The sequence below is a fragment of the Vombatus ursinus genome, unplaced genomic scaffold (genome assembly GCF_900497805.2).
Source record: "Vombatus ursinus unplaced genomic scaffold, bare-nosed wombat genome assembly UNPS02004677.1, whole genome shotgun sequence".
NCBI classification, from domain to species: domain Eukaryota; kingdom Metazoa; phylum Chordata; class Mammalia; order Diprotodontia; family Vombatidae; genus Vombatus; species Vombatus ursinus.
The window spans coordinates 2,063,604-2,070,310 of record NW_020944455.1 but is presented as its reverse complement, the minus strand read 5'-3'; the positions used below and the strand labels follow the sequence as shown (position 1 = coordinate 2,070,310).

At 47.7% G+C, this 6,707-nt stretch overlaps 1 pseudogene; it reads right to left on the bottom strand.

The window, feature by feature from the left end:
• Positions 1-3,389: 3,389 nt before the first annotated feature.
• On the bottom strand, positions 3,390-4,901 carry LOC114025647 (annotated as a pseudogene).
• Between the last annotated feature and the right edge of the window lie 1,806 nt (positions 4,902-6,707).

The window sequence follows — 6,707 nt, the reverse complement described above, 5'->3', positions numbered from 1 at the left end:
GAAGGCTGTAGTCTAAGGCCATTTTTGCTGGCTAGAAGGGAGGCCTACAAAACCAGAGGGAATATACTACTCTTCTGAAAATTGAAGGAGTCTGTGCTTGGGATGAAACTGAATTCTGTTTAGGAAAGAGATGTGCTTATGAATACAAAGCACAAAACAACCCAATGACTCCTGGTGGGAAACCCAATAGAACAAGAGTGATATGGGGAAAGTTACTGTGGTTCATGGAAATAGTGGAATGGTTCGAGCTAAGTTCAGAAGCAATCTTCCTGCCAAGGCCATTGGACACAGGAGTTGATAAATATAATAATTTAATAAATAATAAAAGGATTAATAAATAAATAAAATAAACAAATAAAAGGATTTGTTCTATAAAACTTAGATCAGTCAAAAGGCTGCACCCAAGGATCTAGAAGGCCACATGTGGCCTCCAGGCTGCAGGTTCCCCACCCTGATCTAGAATATGAAAACTGATTAAATAAAATTACACTTTTTTTGTGAATGTAAAAAAAAAAAATAGAGCAAGGACTTCCCTATTGAAGTCCATAGACAGTCAGAAGGCAATAGTCCCTTGCCTTGTAATGCTACCTTCCTCTCCACAGAGGCACCTGCTGTGAGGCTCATAGTAACTACTTACAGAAGTCCTCACCCATGCGGCAGGCCCTCTGCATCGGCTCTTCCTAGTTGTCCTCTCTTTCTCCCAGAGATCCCTGGGACATCTTTGCTTCTACTCAGCATGGCTTCCCATCCTGGTGAGAGCATGGCTACTTCTCCCAATGTGTCTTCCTGACTCCAGTTGCAGTACACTAACCACCAGGCTATATTGCCTCTCATCTGTGTGCCAACTTCCCCCAAGAGAGGCAGTAGGGCCTCATAGATAGGGCCCTGGGCCTTCTCTTCTCTCTGGCTAAATCTGGGATCTGATGATCCCCACTTTTTTTTTCCAACCCCTCAGTATGTGACATGGACCCAAGGCCCTCCTGGTTGCCCTACGGACAGTCTCCAACTTACCAACAGCCTTCTTAGAACCTGCTCAGAACTGAGAATAGGGCTCCAGGTGGGGTCTGAGTGCAGAGGGCAGAGGGCAGAGGACTTATTGCTGGATGAATATTTACGTCTCTCTTTGGGCAGCCCAAGATGCCTGGGACTCAGTCTGTTGCACACACTGACTCTGCGCAGGGCCATTTCCACCAAGAGAACCTTGGGTAAAAGTCATTAGTTTCAGACAAACCACAGCAGAGCTTTGAATTATGGGCATTTTATTCTTTTATTAATTAATTATTTATTGTGGGCACTGATACACAACTGGGAAAAAAGCAAGGGAAGGCAATGTTTTTTTTTTAGGCGATTGGAGTTAAGTGAAGAAGGCAATAATTTCTGCCCAACTATATTGCAGCAGTTAAAGGTGGAACCCTCCCCCCTCCCCCCTCCCCATCCCAACAGATTGTCATTCTGGCTTTGCATACCTCATCCCTTCCAACCCCTTCAAAGGGTCCTAAAGCAAATGGGATGACTCACTTAGAAACAGATGAAAGTTCCTATAGGGCTTGGCATATTATTCAGCAATGACACATATTTACCCAAGGTTTTTGAACATCCCCCAATGTACTGGCAATCAGGACAAATGCCAACTTGGTTTCTGAAAATGGTAGCCACATAAAGATTTCTCTCAAACTAAAAAATACTGACTCTTCCTCCCCTGAGGAGTAGGACAAGGATTAGTGGAGTCTCTGGGACTTTCCACTGCAAAGGCACAATTTATTTCTGGACTGCCCTATTTAGTTTTCAACCAGAGGAATGACCACTAGCATTCCTAAGGGGTAGCTGGGAAAGGTTCCCCCAGGTAAAGTTGGTAATATGGAAGGCAAAGGGAGAAGGAGGTAAACACATTGAGAGGAGGGAAATGGGGAAAGAACTGAGTGGCGGTTAGTCCAGCAAGAGGCTGCTGGGGCCATGAGGAGGCATAGTAAAAGCAGTGGGAGGAATTCCTGGACGGCGCCCCAGAACCTGGCATAGTAAATAGATTGGTAGTATATCAGAAAGACCTAGATGCCACTTGGCAAGTTCTTTAGCCTTTCTCTGCCTCACTTCCCTTATCTGTAAAATGTGGATGGTAATAGTACCTAGCTCCCAGGGTTGTAGTGAGAATCAAATGAGACAATAGATGAAAAGTACTTTTGTAAACCTTAAAGCTGCATATGCATTATTAAATAATAATTTTTTTCTATTTCTCAAGAGAGACTATAATCATCCCATCTCTGATTTTTTTTTAGCATTGTAAGTTTTACAAAGTTTACCCGGTGGGATAGGGAGTGTATTATTATTTGCATTTCACAGATGGGGAAACTGAGGCTCACCGAGGTAAAGTGACTTGGCTAGGCCTTTAAGCTGACTCCAAGTACAGACGTGCAGCCATGCTGTGTCCCCACCTCTAACGTGCCACGCAAAGCAGGATCCTTTAAGCAAGCTCACTCCTCAAAGCCACTGGTTGGGACCCGAGGATCTCACCTGTAGGTGGCGGAGGCTACTTAGCTGAAGGCCTTGGTCTCCCCCAGATCCCCTCCCCCACACCCCTTCCCGCCCCCCCTTCCCGCCCTGGCCCCTTCCCTTCTCCTCCCACGGTGCATCTCAGACACCTGCTCCTGGGGGAGAGATCTGAGAGCAAGTTCCGGTAAGGGGAGACCCCGAGGCTTAAGACAAACCGAACTGACTTCACCAGGTTACGGTAGTGCCCTGCAGCCCTGGGAAACGCACAAAACAACCAGAAATAGAAAAAGTTTGGGTAACCGAAGGCCACCTGTGCAAGCCTGCCTGGGAACCTACAGCAGATTAAAAAAAAAAAAACAACCTCGTAAAATGAAAAGGCATTTCAACAGATTTAAAAACATCAGAAGTAATCCACAAAGATTAGGTGGAACCTCCACCTTTCCCACCTCGAAAAAGAAAAGAAAAGAAAAACTAACCCAGAAATTAATTCTCTTCAAGGGGCCTTTGTCCAGTTAAGTTCCAATCAGTGTTAACAGCCAGGGTGGGCTTCCAGGGCAGGTCTGTTTCGTTAAATCCAAACGAATACCTTAAGCCAGGCAGGGTAGGTTTCCAGGGCAGCTCAGTCCAAGAAAGTCCAAGTCAGTAGGTAGGGTGGGTTTCTAGGGCAGCTCAGTCCAAGAAAGTCCGAATTAGTAGGCAGGGTGGGTTCGAAATCGCTCTTTTGGCCAGGGTGGGTTTCCAGGGCAAGTCAGTCCAATAAAGTCCGAATTAGTAGGCAGGGTGAGTGTTCTGGGCATTTCCGTCCAGTGAAGCTGGGGTCAGTGGCTTAGACAGGGTGGGTTCACTGGACTCCTTTATCCGGGGAGGCCTGCAGCTAGGTTACTCCTTGGGACCAGCTGCCCCTAGTATTTGAGCCAGGGGTAGGCCTCTAGGGAGGCCTTGCTTCTGTCCCCATAGTCATAGAGCAGCTCTTCGCCTACCTCGATGTCCCGGGTGGCGATCACGATGAGATGAGGAACACCGTCAATAGGATGCAACTTGGTCTGGCAATTGCCACTTTTGCTGTGGTTGATGAGACGCCCCAGGCGGCCAGTTTCTTTGGTGGCATCCACGCAATAGCCTTTGCTCAGGTAATGGAAATAGTACATGTAGCAGCCGGTGTCGGGGTCCTCTGCATAGCGGGCTTCCCGTTTCTTGGCATCCGCCAAGTTGATCAGGTCCCCGTGATACTCCACTACGTAGTCGCCCCGTCGGAAGGGCCTGGTGGTGATCACTCCGCGGCCTTTCCCGTCAAAGATCCCGACTCGCATGCCCTCCTCCTTACCGCTCTTAATCAGCTCATTGAGCCTGATGCGGGCCTCGGCACGCAGCTCTCCTCGATTCTTCCGAGTGCTCCGCCGGACTGCTAAATAATCGGTTACCTTGCGGTTCTGGGAAGGGTCCTTGGCCTTCAGGAAGCGTTTATAGGATTTGCGCTTCCCGGTCGCCTGCATGCCTGGGCCGGCTGCACGCCCAGAGCTGGTAGGAGTCGCGGCCGCCGGGGAGGTGGTATCAGCATTCATTGGGGGTGCCTTTGCCGGGGCCTGGGCCCTCAAGCCTTCTCTCCCGGTGCCGGTGCGAGAAAGGAGCCGCTGACTTTTTCGGCCGTTGTTGCTGCTGCTCGTTCCCGCTCTCCCTGTTTGCAGTTTTGATTTCATGGCGCGTCTTCCCCGGGGAATTGTAGCAGTGAAATAGGAGGGGGCTGGTGGTGAGTGGCAGCGGCGGTGCTGACAGTGGCGGTATACGAGGAGGAAGAAGGGAGGGGAAAGAGGAGGTGTCTTGGAGTCAGGAAGTTCTGGGTTCAAGTCCTCCACTCTGCGCCTCTCTAGGGATAGAATTTACAAATGAGTTGTAATCTGCATCCGGTGGGGTGAGTTTTTTTTTATCCGAGATACCTCATACTAGAAAATATTCAAAACTGATACTTCTCCAGGCAGGCTGGGAGCAACACTGTTTGCTAGGCAGCCTCTGTTAAAATTGGGTCTTTATCTGTTTCCCCGGACAGCTCCCCCATTACTCCTGGTTCCACCCCCTAGGACTGACCAGAATAAGACTGATACCTCCTACTCCACCATCCCTTAGTTCTTTATCTTGGGTCGAGCCAGAACTTCAGCAGAGATGGCTTTTGTGAAAGTGTGCTATCTAAGGCCAGCTACTTTCTAACGAACAGGCAGAATGGAGGGCGGAGGGGACCAAAGCCGAGCGGGCTGGCCAGCCTCGGAGCTGGAGCAACCTGAGTTCAAGTCCCACCTTGGACGCCCGCTGGCCACCTGCCCAGGAACAAAAGTCTCACACTGTGCGTGCCTGAAGCAACTTTCTAAGGCTCGAAGTTGCAGAAAACAGCCCACTAGCAGGGAAAGTGGGAGTTTTCTCATCCCGGAATGAATGGGAGTCTTCTTAAGGCCAAGTTCCCTATAGCAATGAAATCAGAGGTCCACTCCCTGTTCCCTTTTACTGTTACCATTTTTTTTCCTTTCCTCCTCTCGTTTCTTCCGTAGTTCACTGATGGCCTTCCCTTGGCATGTGACCTTAAAATATGAAACACAATTTACCGCTTGAAGTGGAGGGTAAATTCCAGAATATCTATAGGCACTTATGTCCAAGTAGACCCTTGATGGTCCATAAATACATTTGCCCCTTCCCCCCCCCCCCCCGATTCTGGGCCATTTCCTCCCCCATCTACTGCAGAATTCAAGTACTTCTAATCTAGAATGTTGATTTGTCCATCAATAGATAATTACTATTCCCAGAAAGTCATCTTAAATGACAATACTTGAGAATTACATGGTGCTTTGCAATTATGCAAAATTCTTTCTGCATTCCAGCCCTGTGAAGTACACAGTACAAATGTTACTGATCTCATTTTACCACTGAGGAAACTGAGGCTCAGAAAAAGAGAGCAGCTTGGTTGTGGTTCTATGACCAGAAGTATGTGAGTAGAGCCCAAAGGTACAGTATGATCTTGGGCAAGTCATTTCATCTCCCTGGGCCTCAGTTTCTTTTTCTGTAAAGTGAAGGGGTTGGACTCAGTGACCTTCAATATCTCTTCTAGCTTTAAATCCATAATCTGTAAAAATAGACTGTTAGATGCAACAGCCTCTCAGAACCTCTCTAGTTCCAAATCTATGAAGCTATGATCTTTAAAATAAGGGGAGGGACAGGGTTTGGATTAGATGGTCTCTGAGGTCCCTTCTAACTTTAAATCTATGATTTTGTGATCTGTAAAAAGAGTGTATTGATCTCAAAGGACCATTGCAGTTCTAAATCTAAGATTCTCTGTGGAACCATGGGCAATTTACAGAACTTCCCTGGGCCTCAGCTTCCTCCTTTGTAAAATGTGAGTGTTGCGCTCACTGGACTCTGAGCTTCCTTTCAGCTCTAGATCTGGGTTCCCATGTCTCTTCTCCCCTTTAAAACCCTCAGTCCGCACCCCCACCTCCTCCTAGCTATCATCCTAGTTTCCTCTCCTTTTTGGTTTCAGAAAGTTATCTACACTATGTGCCTCTCCTTTCTCTCCTCTCATTCTTTCCTAAGCCCTCTGAAATCTGCCTTCCAACCTCATTATTCAACTGAACCTGCTCTCTCCAACATCACCAATAATCTCTTCATCCCCAAACCTAATGGCCTTCCCTGGGCACTACTCCTCAGTTTCTCTGCAGTCTGTGTCAGTTGCCTTCTCCTGGATTCTTTTTCTTCTCTAGGTTTTCATAACCTACCCTCTTCTACTTCTCTGACCAGTCTGGCTGCTCCTTCTCATTCTCCTTAGCTGGGGCTTTACTCAGGTCATGCCCACTAACCATGGGGGTCCCACAGGACCCTGTCCTGGGCCCTCTTATCTTCTCCCTCGGTGATTTCAGCAGCTCCCCTATTTCAATCATCATTGCTATATACTTGATTCCTAGACCTATATATCCAGACCTAATATCTCAGTCCTCACATCACCGATTGTTTATTGGACATCTCAAACTGGATATCTTATTGTTGATGTTGTTGTTTAGTCCTATCCGACTCTTTGTGACCCCATTTGGGGTTTTCTCAGCAAAGATACTGGCTTGGTTTGCCATTTCCTTCTCTAGCTCATTTTACAGATGAGGAAACTGAGGCAAACAGGGTGCAGTGACTTGCCCAGGGTCACACAGCTAATAAGTGTCTGAGGCCAGATTTGAACACACAGAGATGAG